Here is an 18456-nt window from a genome sequence, read left to right as displayed (position 1 = left end):
GTGAGGTGCACTCGGGGTTGCCTTATAGTTGTTAAAGGCTCTATACAAAGGTAGTGTACAGCCTGGATTGCAGGTGCATAAGACCTCAGGCTATGCAAAACTACATCTCGGAGAGAAATGACCAAATTTAGGAGGGGAAGTCAAATGTTTTTAGCAATTAGCTAACCCACACTACAAATTCTCTCATTGCTCCATCAAGGGATTTAAACTCAATCAATTCCCTTGCATTTCTGCTTCAGAAGTTTATCACTAATTCAGTTTATGGCTAAGTCTGTTATCGTCTGCCATTTAACTGTAGATTGCTCTCAGATAACCCTGTTGTGATTATTTCCCTGTTTTTTGCTTCCCCGCTGCACAGAAAGGTTTGGTTGGAAAAATCTTTGCATAACAAATCACTGCAAATAATTGTAATGAAAATACAGAGCTTGAAAGGACAACATTTCTGACGCAGACAACAATGGACTCAGTCAGTCACCATTTAGAAGAGTCAAGAGTGTGCTGCTGGAAAACCACAGCTGGTCAGGCAGCATCCGAGGAGCACCAAGGTTCAGACCATGAAATTATACAGTTGGGGATAAGTTTATTTCACCCATTGAGGTCTGGCAAGTTTTTCGATAGCTATCCCATTAATCCTATTTTCTTGCTTTTTCCCATTTCAGAGTCATACAGCACGGAAACAGACCCTTCTGTTTAACCAGTCCATGCTGACCATAATCCCAAACTAAACTAGTCCCACCTGCCTACTCCTGGCCACAATCCCTCCAAACCTTTCCTATTAGTGTCTATGTCCAAATGCCTTTTAAATGTTTGAACTGTACCCACATTTACCACTTCGTCTGGAAGTTCATTCCACACACAAACCACTCTCTGTGTAAAAATGTTGTCCCCATTCCTTTCTCCTCTCGCCTTAAAAATATGCCTCTAGTCTTGAAATACCCCACCCTAGAGAAAAAGCACCTGCCATTCACCTTATCTTATATAGTCACCTCTCAACCTCCTACTCTCCCACACTGTCCCATTCAAACCCTCCATTCCCAGCAACATCGTGGTAAATCTTTTTTTGAGTCCCTCCAGCTTAATAATATTATTTCATTGTGAGACCTTTCTGATCAAGTGGATTTCAAATTCCGTTTTGAAAATTACTATTGAATCTACTACTATTGTTGGTTAAGGCAGTGTGTTTCAGCTCAAAACAACTCAATGAGTTTTAAATTAAACAACCTCCTCATCCCCCCTCTCCCCCAACCCCCCCTTTCTGACTATCCTTTCAGAAAGCTTTAGAGAGAGATTTCTAATTAAACCTAAAACCTGGGGCAAGCCAGGGGAGATCCCAGAACCCGATCAGAAGTTACTTTCAAAAATTTGAATTATCGAGTTCTGAGGAAAGGTGTAATATCGAGCATCAAGAGGAGGTGCTGCTGAGCAGATTTCGGCACACATCCAGTCACAGAGATGTACAGCATGGAAACCGACTGTTCAGTTCAACTCATCCATGCCGACCAGATATCCTAATCTAATCTAGTCCCATTTGCCAGCACTTGGCCCTTATCCCTCTAAACCCTTCATATTCATATACCCATCCAGATGCCTTTTGAATGTTGTAATTATACCAGCCTGCACCACTTCCTCTGGCAGCTCTTTCAATACATAGCACCACCCTTTGCATGAACAAAGTTGCCTCTTAGGTCTCTTTTAAATCTTTCCCCTCTCACCTTTAACCTACACCCTCTAATTCTGGACTGCCCCAGCCCAGGGAAAATATCTTAGGTAAAAACAAGGACTGCAGATGCTGGAAACCAGAGTCTAGATTAGAGTGGTGCTGGAAGAGCACAGCAGTTCAGGCAGCATCCGAGGAGCAGGAAAATCGACATTTCGGGCAAAAGCCCTTCATCAGGATAGAGGCAGGTTGCCTGCAGAGTGGAGAGATAAATGAGAGCTCCTGCTCCTCGGATGCTGCCTGACCTGCTATGCTTTTCCAGTACCACTCTAATCTAGACCCAAGGGAAATATCTTGTCTATTTACCCTCTCCATGCCCCTCATGATTTTATAAACCTCTTTAAGGTCACCCATCAACCTCCAATGCTCCATGTTGCTGGGAAACCTTTCCTCCTAATTAAAGTAAATGATCTGAGTGTTAAGTCTATCTATTCAATGTCCAGATAACATTTGGCAAGAAGAACTTCCATTGTCCTTTTTAAATCATAAAAGATTCCAAGATATGTCAGAGATGTATTAACACACAGAAGTTGACCCTGAACAACATAAGGAAATTGTAGGAGACAGTGTAAGATTTTGTCAGTTTTAAGACATAGGGGTGTAAGGAATGTGAGCAGGTATATACTGTTTGGCCCTTAGAATCCACTCTGATATTCAGCAAGATCAGGGCAGAAGTTATAGTTCCAACCCATTTTCCCATACAACTCCTTAGCTCTTTATTTGTCCTGCAAAGAATTCACTCCAGGACAAATCCTTCTTTAGGTAAGGAAACCAAATCTGCACACTGTTCTTAGGTGAGATTTCCCTCCTGTCCTATACAATTTTATCAAGACTTCTTTATTCTCATACTCTAATTAGCTTCCAACAAAACATAAATTACAATTTTCTTTCCTAATTGTTTGTTTATCTATATTTAACTACATGATTCATGTTGACAGATCTTCCATGTCCCTCCAAATACAAATACTTTCCAGTCTCCTCCTCGCTTTGTATTTAAACTTTTCCTGGCGAAATGGATAACATTGCACGTTGTCACAACGCTCTGCCAGGTTCTTGCTCACTAAAACCAATGGTCCTATGTCCTTCAATGCCTTTTCTGTGTTGGCCCCATCACTGGCTATACCGTACAAACTTTGTCTCGTCAACCAACCTGGAACTGTTACTCACAGCATCACTCAGAAGGGAGAAGAAGAGATTGAAAATGTTGCTGCCTGTGAATTGTGAGTGTGTACGATTGTATGGAATGCATACAGTGAAGCAAGCAGCTGCACTCAACAGGGAAGATGGAGATGGGAAATTGGTTGGGAGGCAGTGATTTTGAGGCAAGGTTTATAGGTGGAGCTGCTGAAGGTTATTCTGATCAATGCAGCAGTGGCAAAAGTTCGGGATACAGGTCATTCTGCTATAACGTGACAGCTGTGTTCCTCTGCAACTTCGTGCTAGAGAAAATCATGCTATGGAAAACTGTTACAGAAAGTCTCGCTGTAGGAGATCACAAGTAGAAAAGTGCTATACCCATTCAGTGGAAGGTTTGTCTTATCCAAACAACGTTCATTATTCATCAAATGCGTTATAGCCAATTCGCGCTGACCAAACACATGTTTTCGCAGGCGAAAGTGAATACTGCAGATCCTGGAGATCAGAGTCAAGATTAGAGTACTGCTGGAAAAGCACAGCAGGTCAGGCTGCGTTGAAGGAGCAGGAGAATCGACGTTTCAGGAAAAAGCCTTTCATCAGGAATCAGCCCTTTCCTGATGAAGGGCTTTTGCTCGAAACATTGATCTTCCTGCTCCTCAGATGCTGTCTGACTTGCTGTGCATTTCCAGCATCACTCTAATCTTGACAAGTCATAGCAGAACAACCTCTCCTCAAAATCAGAGGAGTACTGAGATCCTGGAGGGTTACAGGTCTGAAGCAGTTTGCTGAGGATTAGGCTATTTATCAAGCAGATGAGAATTTTCAACTGAAGAGATCAATGATGCAGTTAAATTCCTAGAACTGCATCAGTTTAGTAGTTGGATTACACACAGTGAAAAATATATGTGACAACGTAATGAATGGAATAAAATTACCACAAGGTGACCACAAATTAATACTGAGCTTATCTCCCTCAGTGTTTGTGCATTGTGCTGCAGCAATTATAAAAGCAAACAGGATATTAGGATGTTAACTGGAGTTGCAGAAGAAAGGTCAACTGAGGTTGTGCTAAAAAGTTTACAATGCACCCGACAGACTGCACTGGAAATAAGTTATTCCATTCCAGTCCTCAATCATAATTGAATCTAAAAACAAATAAATATAAAAAGGAATATAAGCCTGTGATTTGCAGAAAAAAAGGTTACCTGTTACAAGGGTTATAATTGTGAGTTTTAATTGTGTCAAAAGCAATATAAGTGTATAAAATGCAATGAGAAAGTGGTGTTTTCCATGCTACTTTCAAGATTGTTATTCTCCTATTGTTCCTGAATAAAGGAAGGAAGTGTTACTTGACCTGTTTCTGGCTAATTAAGTTGTGGATTTAAAAAGTAAGTGAACATTGAGGATACAGTGACCACAAGATAATTAGGTTCAATCTCAGAATACAAAAGGAAATTGAACAAGCAAGAAACATGCCTGCAGTTATTTTTTGGTATCTTTGCAAATCTCTTTGTAATTTAGTTCCATTGAATAGATAAAGCAAGTCATTGCTCGCTTAAACAAAAGACTAGTGTTTTTCTCTAAAAGAAGGAAAAGTTGATCAATTGAACCATAAATCGGTAAGAGAAAAAAGGTGTGTTTTGAAAACTTTGGGATAAAGAAGGAGAATAGGTTAAGTATTCTGTAAGTCACATATCATTCTATATCACCAGTTTTTCTCTGTGGCTGGATCAGAACTCTGGAACAGTAGTGATGTATCTGATCACATTAACTGCAGTAGTTCTGAACGCATGAAAACATAGAAAATCTGAGCAAGTGTGGGCCATTCGGTCCTTCAAACCTGCTCCACCATTCAATATGAGCATGGCAGATTATCCAACTCAGTTCCTCCTATCTCCCCCATACCCCTTTAGCCCCAAGGACTGTACCTAACTCCATCTTGAACATATTCAGTGATTTGGTCTCAGCCACTTCCTGTGGCTCACCACCACTCCCTCAAAGACAAGAAATGCAGACTTAACTCGTGCACTCTCATCCCATGATGGAATATTTTACAAATTCTAAAACTTAAAATAAAGGAACAAATATTGTTTGTAGGACAGTGAAAAAACCCCAAAATTCCAAAGCAAACAGAAAAATAAGAGTGGGAAAGTACAAAGGATAAGAGTGTGTAAGAGTTACAAAAAAGGACAAAAATATCAAGAGCATTAAGGACTTTCAGGGTAGAAAGAGCATCATCTAAGGTCAGATGGCAAAGATATAGGAAGAAATACTCTGGCAGTAGTCAGTAGGGAATGGTTGACTCTAATGAAGTAAATTACTTTGAGCGTTTTAAGAGAGTGTATTCTTGTGGTGCAATGGTAGTGTGTTTGCTGCTGATTTAGCAGCCCCAGCTTCAGATCCCACTTGCTCCAGAGATGTACAGTAATATCTCTGAGCAGGTATGGTTCAGATGTATATTGAGGGGACTGTAGAATCTCCTGAGGTTTGGGATGGCTTTTATGCAAAGGTGAACTATGCTCATGGAGTTTAAGTAGGTAAATTTCTGTTATCTGATGGCTTTTCAGAAAAAGACTAGGAAGAAATAGCGAACGTCCTAATAATTTTTTAAAACATTGTTTTTAAAAAAAGGACGTATCAGAGGAAAGCAGGAAAGAAAATGGGGTGAAGCTAGGCTTGCCAGACTGAATACAGGAACAAGGATGTCTTGCTGCAACCATACAAAGCATCTCTGCAATATTGTGTCCAGCTTTGGTCTCCTTATCTGAGAAAGAATGTTTTTGCTAAAGAGGGAGAGCATTGAAGATTTACCAAATTGAATCCTGGGATGCTGTGCTGATGTATGAGGATAGGGATTGAGACAGTTAGATTATATTCACTGGAGTTCAGAAGAATGAGGGAGGGCTTTCAAGGATACCTATGAAATTCCAGCAGGATTAGACAGGTTAGATACAGGAAGGATCTTCCTGACAGCGGGTGAGTCCAGAGATGAGGGTCATACTTTAACGATGACAGGTAAATCTTTTTGGACTGCAATGAGGTTGCGTTTCTTCACCCAGAGAGTGGTCAGCCTATGGAATTCACTGCCACAGAAAGTGTTTAAGGCCAAACCATTATGTGTTTTTAAGAGAGAGTACAACTCTTATGGCCAAAGGGATCAAGGGAAATTGGAGGAGGGGGAGCAGAATGAGGGCCAATGATCAGTCATGACCATTTTGAATAGTGGAGCAGACTGAAAGGGCCAAATGGCCTACTCCCTTCCTATCTTCTATATTTCTGTGGCTTCAGCTACTTTTGAATGACTGGATTTATAATATGGGATGAAGTTATGAAACATTTCCACTTACAAGATATATTGGTGTAGGCCAAAAACTCTGAAGAAATAATAGAAAGGGTAGATGAAGAGAAATGTGATCAATGCAGTTAATATTGAATTTTAAAGTGTATTCGACATGAAATCATGCAATGACTTGAATTTATATGGCGGTTTTATCATAATACAAGTTTGACCATGTTTTGCAGCTGCAATGTCAATTTAATGCTAAACCACAGATTAGGACAGCAAGCACAAAGCATGTTCGATGAGATTGGTAATTGAAGAGTGACCAAGAGAAGGTGAGAGAGGTAGAGAGGCTTGGGGAAGGAATCAGAAGGAGAAAGTGAGGACTGCAGATGCTGGAGACCAGAGTTGAAAAGTGTGGTGTTGGAAAAGCGCAGCAGGTCAGTCAGCATCCGAGGAGCAGGAAAATCGACATTTCGGGCATAAGCCCTTCTTCAGGAATGAGGCTGGTGTGCCAAGTGGGCTGAGATAAAAGGTGGGGTTGGTGGGGGGGGGTGTGGTGGGGAGGTAATTTGAGGGAGGGGCGCTACGAATACGATAGGTGGAAGGAGGTGAGGGTGAGGGTGATAGGCCGGAGAGGGGGTGAGGGGCGGAGAGGTCGGGAAGAAGATTGCAGGTCAAGAAGGCGATGCTGAGTCTGAGGGTTGGGACTGAGATAAGGTGAGGGGGGAGAGGAAGTGAGGAAGCTGGAGAAATCTGCATTCATCCCTTGTGGTTGGAGGGTTCCTAGGCGGAAGATAAGGTGCTCTTCCTCCAGGCATCGTGTGGCCAGGGTCTGGCGATGGAGGAGTCCAAAGACCTGCATGTCCTTGGCAGAGTGGGAGGGGAAATTAAAGTGTTCAGCCACAGAGCGGTTGGGTTGGTTGGTGCGGGTGTCCCTGAGGTGTTCTCTGAAATGTTCCGCGAGTAGGCGGCCTGTCTCCCCAATGTAGAGGAGGCCACATCGGGTGCAGTAGATGCAATAGATGATGTGTGTGGACGTGCAGGCGAATTTGCGATGGATATGGAAGGATCCATTAAGGCCTTGGAGGGAAGTGAGGGGAGAGGTGTGGGCGCAAGTTTTGCATTTCTTGTGGTTGCAGGGGAAGTTGCCGGGAGTGGAGGTTGGGTTGGTGGTGGGTGTGGACCTGACGAGGGAGTCGCGGAGGGAGTGGTCTCTCCAGAACGCTGATAGGGTTGGGAAATATATCCCTGGTGGTGGGGTCTGTTTGGAGGTGGCGGAAATGACAGAGGATTATAGATGTGTCCGGAGGTTGGTTGGATGGAAGGTGAGGACCAGTGGGGTCCTGTCCTGGTGGCAATTGGAGGGGCAGGGTTCAAGGGCGGAGGAGCGGGAAGTGGAGGAGATGCGGTGGAGAGCATCGTCGACCAGAAGCTCAAGGTATGGCCACTAATAGTAAACTTTATGTAGATCATAGCTCCTGGAGTTAAAATGGGAAGGAAAGATCCTGCAGATAAAAAGATGGTTGGAAATGGTGTTCCACTTACATTATCTACATTTCCCAGGGTTAATTTAACTGTAATATCAAAATAACAATCAAAATATTTCGACAAGAATTTTTGTACTTATTAGGGTCATACCTATCAACATATGCACATAATAATCTGAATTTGTCACTTGACGGAACAGTATTAAAATTTATAGATGACTCCAAACTGAGCGTGAGCACAGATTGTGACAAAGGGCACAGGAGGACATAGATAGAATGCCTGTGGGTGTGAACAATATGGCTAACAAAAAGTTAAGTGAGAGATGAGAAATCTATTTATTCCTGAGTTGTGATGATCCAGAATTATTGCCTGGAAGAGTGATGAAAGTAAATTCAACAGTAACTTTCCAAAGGGGAAGAGAATATACACTCGGAAATAGGGAAACAAATTGCAGGGCAATAGCAAAATAGATGAGTGAGATTAATTGGAGAACTGGGACAAGTATGATACGCTGAATGGTCCCTTTTGTATGCCGAATGATTCTGATCTTATTAGTGGACTGATAACAGATGCAGTTCATTGTAGTAAACTGTGAAGATATATGTTTTTGAAAGAATAGGAGAGAATAAAACTTAAAATTTTAAACAAAGCAGTGAAACAGATGGCTAAGTCATTAAAGAGAGCAGAGTTGGTAGATATGACCATAAAAGGTAGAGATTCTTACCTTTCATTGTTTGAATGTCATGGTTAAAAGAACACTGGGAAATCTAGACAATATTGCACAAATATTGAAATTGCACAGTGCATAATTAGGTAAAAAGTGAGGTCAGCAAATACTGGCGATTAGAGCTGAAAATGTGTTGCTGGTTAAAGCGCAGCAGGTCAGGCAGCATCCAAGGAACAGGAAATTCGACGTTTCGGGCATAAGCCCTTCATCAGGAATGAGGAAAGTGTGATAGGTGGAAGGAGGTCAAGGGAGTGTGATAGGCCGGAGTGGGGTGGGGGCGGAGAGGTCAGGAAGAAGATTGCAGGTTAGGAGGGCGGTGCTGAGTTCGAGGGAATCGACTGAGACAAGATGGGGGGAGGGGAAATGAGGAAACTGGAGAAATCTGAGTTCATCCCTTGTGGTTGGAGGGTTCCCAGGCGGAAGATGAGGCGCTCTTCCTCCAACCGTCGTGTTGTTATGTTCTGGCGATGGAGGAGTCCAAGGACCTGCATGTCCTTGGTGGAGTGGGAGGGGGAGTTAAAGTGTTGAGCCACGGGGTGGTTGGGTTGGTTGGTCCGGGCATTCCAGAGGTGTTCCCTGAAGCGTTCTGCAAGTAGGCGGCCCGTCTCTCCAATATAGAGGAGGCCACATCGGGTGCAGCGGATGCAATAGATGATGTGGGTGGAGGTGCAGGTGAATTTGTGGCGGATATGGAAGGATCCCTTGGGGCCTTGGAGAGAAATAAGGGAGGAGGTGTGGGCGCAAGTTTTGCATTTCCTGCGGTTGCAGGGGGAAGTTCCCCTCCCCCCACCTTGTCTCAGTCGATTCCCTCGAACTCAGCACCGCCCTCCTAACCTGCAATCTTCTTCCTGACCTCTCCGCCCCCACCCCACTCCGGCCTATCACCCTCACCTTGACCTCCTTCCACCTATCACATCTCCATCGCCCCTCCCCCCAAGTCCCTCCTCCCTACCTTTTATCTTAGCCTGCTGGACACACTTTCCTCATTCCTAATGAAGGGCTTATGCCCGAAATGTCGAATGTCCTGTTCCTTGGATGCTGCCTGACCTGCTGCGCTTTAACCAGCAACACATTTTCAGCCATAATTAGATGTCAGGCCTCACTGGGATAGTGCACTGGCAGTCAAGTCCCACTATTTCTGGAACTTATTGCAAAAGTTGAAAGACTTTATCAAAGTTTGAAAAATTTCCAAACTTATCTGTTCATTTAGACCCAGGTCAACAGAAAGCTTGGGCCAGGTTTCTCTATTTAACAAGAAATACTGCTTATTACAAATAAATACATGTTAGCTGCAGATAAACAACTATGAATGTTGACATAGATCACTACTTCTTAAATCTATAGCCCTCTTACAAAATTCCCCCTCTGAACAGATACGGACAGAGAAAAAAAATTAGTGTAATGAATGGAGAGGAAGCCAGTTCAATGGTCCCTGTCCATAGCATTCATTTTGATGATCATTTTGCTGGCTGGGGCTTGATATTCTCCAATGTCTCACCCCCAGTTATTTTCTACTTCCTTGTCAGAGGCACAAAGCAGCTGTGCCTCTGTGCCTATACAAATTGCAAAGTCTCATGGTTACTATTTAAAAGTCACAGCTTGCAGCAGCTCCTAATCGAAAATGAACTGGCTTTCTTCAGAATTCAGATACTTCCTGGCCTCTCTTCCTGGAAATCTCAATGCTTCTGGCCATATTGTTCACACCCACAAGCTGTTTAGCAACCTGGGAGACAATCACATAGATGTTGGCAGGCTGATGGCCTTTGGCGTCGACAACTGGTCACCAATCCACAGACCAATTAGCTACCTGTCGCCAGCCAAATCTCACTTTGTACACACCTCTTGGTGCCAGTTGTTTGTAACTAAACTTCCACCACTGGTTGTAAAAGCAGCAGTGTAAACATTACTTACCATGAGTGTCAGTAACTTAGTCAGAGAGTCCTAGAAATGTGCAGCACGGAAACAGACCCTTCAGTCCAACTCATCTATACCGACCAGATATCCAAAATTAACCAAGTCCTATTTGCCAGCACTTGGCCCACATCCCTCTAAATTCTTCCTATTCATATGCCCATCTAGATGCCTTATAAATGTTGTAATTGTACCAGCCTCCCCTACTTTCTCTGGCAGCTCATTCCATACACACACCACTCTCTGCGTGAAAAACTTGCCCCTTAGTCCCTTTTAAATCTTTTCCCTCTCACCTTAAACCTATGCCTTCTAGTTCAGGTCTTCCCCAACCCAGGGAAAAGACCTTGTCTATTTATCCTGTCCATGTCCCTCATGATTTTATAAACCTTTTATAAGTCTCAGTCTCTGACGCTGCAGGGAAAACAGCCCCAGCCTATTCAGCCTCTCCCTATAGCTCAAATCCTCCAACCCTGGCAACATCTTTGTAAATGTTTTCTGAACCCTTTCAAGTTTCACAACATCATCCCTATATTGCACACAGTATTCCAACAGTGGCCTAATCAATGTCCTGTAGAGCCGCAACATGACCTCACAAACCCTATACTCAATGCACTGACCAAAATGTGTGGCAATCCTTTCTACCATCCTTGCTTTTTCTCAAACAGATTATTTCCTATTTTAGCTCACAATAAGAAATACAGGGAAGCAAAAAGATCGTCTTTACGGAGGCCACAATTGAAGCTGTGGGAACCCCCTTTATAAGATAAAAATGAAAAACAATGGAAAAGGTGAATTTTTAATAGACTGAAATGTTATAAGAGATAACTGGCACTGGTGTGATGGGCTGAATGATCTCATTCTGCAGTGTATTAGTAAATGAGGTGTGATGGGCTCAGTGAACAGTTTGTACAGGTTTTCTGCCTGGTATTGGCGCTAGCCAGGATCCTTTTGTTTATGAGAGTTCATGATATTGTAACTGGTAATATATTGGCTCAGGTCTTACAGTGGTGATGACGATTAAACTAACAATTTACCATCATTACATAACTGAAACTATCAGCAAAGTTAGGAGTCTGCAAGTCAATAGAATTATCCAAAATTGCTGGTAGCAATTCTGCTCTTCTCCAGTTAGTGCACTGTTGAGATTACCTCCAGAATACAGCCCCTACAGAATCAGTGAATTCACAAAAATATGTTCTTTAAAATGTTTGTATCCTTGTCAAAACCCTTGAAGAGGTTACACCTTGGTGGTCAAGTTTTTTTTTTGATTTGGTACTAACAGGGGACAGACAGACAGTGCAGAGATCCCCTGTGAACATTCCCCTCAGCAATAAGTATATCGTTTTGGATACTGCTGGGGGGGATGACCTACCAGAGGAAAGCCATAGTGGTCAGTTCTCTGGCACTGAGCCTGACACTGTGGCCCAGAACGGAAGGGGGCAGAATCGAAAAGCGCTAGGGGTAGGAGACTCGATTGTGAGGAGAATTGACAGGAGATTTTGTGGTCAGGATCGGGATTCCCGGAAGGTATGTTGCCCCCCTGGTGTCACGGTCCGGGACGTCTCTGATCGGGTCTCTGAAAGGGGAGGGCGAACAGCCAGAAATCGTGTTACATATTGGCACCAATGATATAGCCAGCAAAAGGATTGAGGATATAAAAGGTGATTTCAGGGAGTTAGGATGGAAGCTGCAGAGCAGGACGAACAGAATAGTGTTCTCGGGTTTACTACCGGTGCCACGAGATAGCGAGGTGAGGAACAGGGAGTGGGCGCAGCTTAACACGTGGCTGCACAGCTGGTGTAGGAGGGAGGGATTCAGATATGTAGATAATTGGGATGCCTTCTGGGGAAGGTGGGACCTGTACATGAAGGACGGGTTGCACTTGAACTGGAAGGGGACCAATGTCCTGGGTGGAGGGTTTGCTCGAGTGTTTCAGGAGGGTTTAAACTGTATGGCAGGGTGGTGGGAACCTGAGCCAAATACTGGTGATGAGAGTTGATAGAGATGAGGCAATAGCAAGAGGTAGCGCAGCCAGTGGAAAGGAATTTCCTGGGAAAGAACCAAGGGATCGGTTAAAGTGTGTTTGCTTTAATGCAAAGAGTATCAGGAATAAAAGTGATGAGCTTAGAGCATGGATCAGTACCTGCTACTATGATATTGTGGCCATAACAGAGATGTGAGTTTCTCAGGGGCAGGAATGGTTGCTGGATGTTCCAGGGTTTAGAACATTTAAAAAGAATAGGGAGGGGGGAAAAAGAGGAGGGGGTGTAGCACTGCTAATCAGAGAGGGTATCACAGCTACAGAAATTACCATTGTCGAGGAGGGTCTGCCTACCGAGTCAGTATGGGTGGAAATTAGGAACAGCAAGGGAGCAGTCACCTCATTAGGGGTTTACTACAGGCCCCCCAGTAGTAGCAGGGAGATGGAAGAAAGCATAGGTCGGCAGATTTTGGAAAAGTGTGAATGTAGTAGGGTTGTTGTAATGGGTGACTTTAACTTTCCCAATATTGATTGGAACCTTCTTCGAGCAGATGGTTTGGAAGGAGCTGTTTTTGTAAGGTGTGTTCAGGAGGGTTTCCTAACTCAGTACGTTGACAGGCCAATGAGGGGAGAGGCCATTTTGGATTTGGTGCTCGGCAATGAGCCGGGGCAGGTGTCAGATCTTGCGGTGGGAGAGCATTTGGTGATAGTGACCACAACTGCCTCACATTCTACATAGCTATGGAGAAGGAGAGAAGCAGGCACAATGGGAGGGTATTTAATTGGGGAAAAGGAAACTATGATGCGATTAGACGTGAGTTGGGAAGCATGGACTGGGAGCAATTGTTCAATGGAAAGGGCACTATAGACATGTGGAGACTGTTTAAGGAACAGTTGTTGCGAGTGATGCACAAATGTGTTCCTCTGAGACAGGCAAGAAGGGGTAAAATAAAGGAACCTTGGATGACGAGAATGGAGGAGCTTCTTGTCAAAAGAAAGAAGGCAGCTTACATAAGGTGGAGGAAGCAAGGGTCTTGCTCAGCTCTAGAGGATTACAGGCAGGCGAGGAAGGAACTCAAAAATGGCCTGAGGAGAGCCAGGAGGGGTCACAAAAAAGGCTTGGCAGGAAGGGGTAGGGAAAATCCAAAGGCATTTTACATATATGTGAGGAATAAGAGAATGATCAAAGAAAGAGTAGGGCCGATCATGGATAGCATAGGGAACTTGTGTATAGAGTCTGAGGAGGTAGGGGAAGTCCTAAACGGGTTTTTTGCTTCTGTCTTTACTAAAGAAAAGGACCTTGTAGTGAATGAAACCGTTGAGGAGCAGGTAAGCATGCTGGAACGGATAGAGATTGAGGAAGCTGATGTGTTGAAAATTTTGACAAACATTAAGATTGACAAGTCGCCAGGACCCAACCAGATTTGTCCTCGGCTGCTTTGGGAAGTGAGAAATGTGATTGAGGACTGGAGGGAGGCAAATGTAATTCCTCTCTTCAAGAAAGGAAATAAGGAAATCCTCGGCAATTACAGACCAGTCAGTCTCACGTCTGTCATCTGCAAGGTTTTAGAAAGGATTCTGAGGGATAGGATTTATGACCATCTGGAAGAGCATGGCTTGATTAAATGCAGTCAGCACGGCTTTGTGAGGGGCAGGTCATGCCTCACTAATCTTATTGAGTTTGTTGAGGATGTTACTAGACAAGTTGATGAGGGTCAAGCGGTGGATGTGATGTATATGGACTTCAGCAAGGCGTTTGATAAGGTTCCCCATGGTAGGCTCGTTCAGAAGGTCAGGAAGAATGGGGTACAGGGAAATTTAGCTGTCTGGATACAGAATTGGCTGGTCGACAGAAGACAGTGAGTGGTAATGGAAGGAAAGTATTCTGCCTGGAAGTCAGTGGTGAGTGGTGTTCCATAGAGCTCTGTTCTTGGGGCTCTACTCTTTGTAATTTTTATTAATGACTTGGATGAGGAGACTGAAGGATGGGTTAGCAAGTTTACAGATGACACAAAGGTTGGAGGTGTTGTTGACAGTATAGAGGACTGTTGTAGGCTGCAATGTGATATTGACAGGACACAGAGATAGACTGAGAGGTGGCAGATGGAGTTCAACCTGGATAAATGCGAAGTGATGCATTTTGGAAGGTCGAACTGGAAAGTTGAGTACATGATTATAGACAGGATTCTTGGCAGTGTGGAGGAACAGTGGGATTAGATTAGATTACTTACAGTGTGGAAACAGGCCCTTCGGCCCAACAAGTCCACACCGACCCGCCGAAGCGCAACCCACCCATACCCCTACATATACCCCTTACCTAACACTACGGGCAATTTAGCATGGCCAATTCACCTGACCCGCACATCTTTGGACTGTGGGAGGAAACCGGAGCACCCGGAGGAAACCCACGCAGACACGGGGAGAATGTGCAAACTCCACACAGTCAGTCGCCTGAGGCGGGAATTGAACCCAGGTCCCTGGCGCTGTGAGGCAGCAGTGCTAACCACTGTGCCACCGTGCCGCCCTATCTTGGTGTGCAGGTACATAAATCCCTTAAAATTGCCACCCAAGTGGACAGGGTTGTTAAGAAAACATATGGTGTTTTATCTTTCATTAACAAGGGGATTGAGTTTAAGAGGCGTGAGATCTTGTTGCAGCTCTGTAAAACTTTGGTTAGACCGCACTTGGAGTACTATGTCCAGTTCTGGTCGCCCTATTATAGGAAAGATGTGTATGCCTTGGAGACGGATCAGAGGAGGTTCACCAGAATGCTGCCTGGAATGTAGGGCTTATCTTACGAAGAGAGGTTGACTGAGCTCAGACTTTTTTCATTGGAAAAAAGAAGGAAGAGAGGGGACCTAATTGAGGTGTACAAGATAATGAGAGGCATAGATAGAGTTGATAGCCAAAGACTTTTTCCCAGGGCAGAAATTGTTAACACGAGGGGTCACAGTTTTAAGCTGTTTGGCGGAAAGTATAGAGGGGATGTCAGAGGCGGGTTCTTTACACAGAGAGTTGTGAGAGCATGGAATGTGCTGCCAGCAGCAGTTGTGGAAGCAAGGCCATTGGGGACATTTAAGAGACTGCTGGACATGCATATGGTCACAGAAATTTGAGGGTTCGTACATTAGGTTTACCTTACATGAGGATCAATGGTTGGCACAACATCGTGGGCTGAAGGGCCTGTTCTGTGCTGTACTGTTCTATGTTCTGTGTTCTAACTTCACCATTAGCCCTGGAAAACCTAATTTTACATTTGTGGACTAACGTATTTGTGGATGGTAAAAATTACTTATTCAAATTTTTTGTCCAGTTCCTCTTTATCCTGAGGCTTTCTCATTGAATAAGACAATCTAAGGCATTCTCATTGCCTTCAGTATTATAACATTTTATTAAGTGCAGCTTTCTGGTGTAGTCTCTAAGCTCTTATATTTTCATACTTCCCTCTGGTTTGATCTTCTGCCCTACTCTGCTTATGTCAGTCTAACATTATCAATTACATCACCGCCACTGCATATTTTGTTATACCAAGTAACCTACCAAGTAACTTTTCTGATTGCTTCAGTTGTGTAATGATGGTAAACCTACACCACAGAAGGATTGTGTGTGCGTGTGTGAGACTGGAGCCTGGTGTGCAGTGCTGCACTACAGGGATCAGTGCGAGCTCCCTAATGGTTTCTGATCATCATAAATGAGGTTGAGGGATGATGGGCAAGGTAGAGGGTGTCACGAAGATTGGTCAGCTGGTTGACAGTGTTAGGAAGGCGTTAGGTTACAGGAGGATATAAACAGATTGGTCAGGTGGAATTTAATCCTGATAAGTGCCAGGTGATGTACTTTAGAAGAAGTAACAAGACGAAGGAGTAAGTAATGAATGGCAGAAGTGAGGACTGCAGATGCTGGAAATCAGAGTCTACATTAGAGTGGTGCTGGAAAAGCACAGCCAGTCAAGCAGCATCCGAGGAGAACACTGGGAAGCTCAAAGCATCTTGGGATGCTTGACTACAGATCCCTGATGGTGTCAGGCAGGTTAATAGGTTGGATAAGAAGGCATCTGATTTGCTCCTGTTTATAAGTCATAGCAAAGACTGTAAGAGCAGGGTGGCACGGTGGCTCAGTGGTTAGCCCTATTGCCTCACTGCGCCAGGGACCTGGGTTCAATTCCCACCTTGAGCGACAGTCGGTGAGGAGTTTGCACGTTATCCCTGTGTCTGTGTCGATTTCCTCCCACAATGCAAAGATGTGCAGGTTAGGTGGATTGGCCATGCTAAATTGCCCCATAGTGTTAGGGGATGTATAGGTTAGGTGTATTAGTTGGGGGTAACTATAGGGTCTGGGTGGGTTACACTTCAGAGGGTTGGTGTGGACCTGTTGGGCCAAATGGTCTGTTTCCACACTGTAGAGATTCTGTGAAGTCAGGGAGGCTATGTTGGAGCTCTACAGGAATAGGGTTAGGCCACAACTGGAGTACTGTGTCCAGTTGTGAACACAGGGCATAGGAAGGATGTGATTGCAGAAGAGGTTCATCAGGATGTACTCAGGTTGTTTTCTTTGAAGAAGGGAATGTTGAGGAAAGAACCTGATAGAGATGTATAGGTTTATGAGGGGTATGGACAAGGTAAATAAAAAGCAGCTATTCCCTTAGGTGTGGATCAATAACAAGGGGCATAATTTTAAAATGAAAGGCGAGAGATTTGGAGAGGATTTGAGGAAAAAACGTTTTCACCCAAAGGGTGGTAGAGGTGTGAAACCTCACAACCTTTAAAAAGTACTTCGCTTAGCACCTGAAGTGTCATAATAATCGAGGCTGTGATTGTCATGTGGGAAAGTGGGACGAGTGTAGGCAGCAGGATATTTTTGGTGATACAGACCTGATGGGCCAGAAGGTGTCTTCTGAACTTTATGATTCTGAATGCATGGTGGCACAGTGGTTAGCAGTGCTGCCTCACAGCACCAGAGACCTGGGTTCAATCCCTGCCTCAGGCAACTATCTGTGCGGAGTTTGCACATTCTCCCATTGTCTGCGTGGGTTTCCTCTGGATGCTCCAGTTTCCCCCCACAGTCCAAAAATGTGCAGGTTATGTGAATTGGCCATGCTAAATTGCCAATAGTTTTAGATGTAGGGGAATGGGTCTGGGTGGGTTGTTTTTCGGAGGGTCGGTGTGGACTTGCTGGGTCGAAGGGCCTGTTTCCACACTGTAAGTAATCTAATCTAGCCAGAAAGGTGGAGTTGAGCCCTGTTGTGTTGGTGCCAATCTGATACCTGCTGGCAGTCCAGTCAGTCACCACCAAAGGATTCCGATAGCAGCATCTGGTTTATCATGCCTCCTGTAGTGATGGAAGAGACTGCAATTTTAATCCCATCAAGTGGTTGACCAGAAATCTCTGCTGCTCTTACCACCTTCCATTGGCTGATGTCAGAATGATTTGCAAGTTGATATTTCATTTGTTTAGTGGCAGTACCTTCCTTACACACCTGCCTTAGTTAATAGGTTCTCGAGTGGGACACAAACTGGATTTTCTGGCTCAGATGTGGGGATGCTACATACTGTCCCACAAGAGACCCCATACCCAGCAATTAGGGCATGCATTAAATCACAACAATTCAACCAAAGGGAGGTTTATGGCTGAATGGTTTAGACCTGTTGAGGCAAAGAAACCAGAAGAGGATAACAGCAAGCTGAGGGGTGAAGCTTTATTGGGCTGAATGTCCTTTTCTCACTCTTGGATATTCAAGTCCAGCAGCTGATCTGGATTGATTGCATTCAAACCCTTGCAGTGGAATGGTAATTGTGTCTTTGTGAATACGTCAGTATATTAACAAATTCATGCAGAAAACCAATGCAAGTCTTATACTACTGTATATTTTAGATCCGTTTCAAGTTTAGTTGGTTCTGGCAGGTGGAATCATACTGTATGCAATAGAATCATAGAATCCCTGCAGTGAAGATAGAGGCCACTCAACCCTTTGAATCTGCACTGACCCTCCGAAGAGCATCCCATCCAGAACCGCTCCTCCACTGTATCAATGTAACCCCACCTTTAACAATGGCTAATCCTCCAAACTTGCACATCTCTGGACGCTGAGGGCAATTAACCATGGCTAATCCATCGAATCTTAGGATTGTGGGAGGAAACCAGAGCACTCAGAGGAAACTGGGAAACTGTGCAAACTCCACACAGACAGACCAGTGAGAGAGATTCCATTGCTG

The 18456-nt window shown here is 44.2% G+C and overlaps 1 long non-coding RNA gene across 1 annotated transcript in view; it reads left to right on the top strand.

The window, feature by feature from the left end:
• The window catches only part of LOC132827045 (uncharacterized), a 266502-nt gene that overhangs the window by 11919 nt on the left and 236127 nt on the right, over positions 1–18456 (top strand). The window lies entirely within an intron of this gene.

Source organism: Hemiscyllium ocellatum, chromosome 24 (assembly GCF_020745735.1).
Source record: "Hemiscyllium ocellatum isolate sHemOce1 chromosome 24, sHemOce1.pat.X.cur, whole genome shotgun sequence".
Classification (NCBI taxonomy): domain Eukaryota; kingdom Metazoa; phylum Chordata; class Chondrichthyes; order Orectolobiformes; family Hemiscylliidae; genus Hemiscyllium; species Hemiscyllium ocellatum.
The sequence above is the reverse complement of the archived record's forward strand: the minus strand, read 5'-3'. Positions and strand labels throughout refer to the sequence as shown.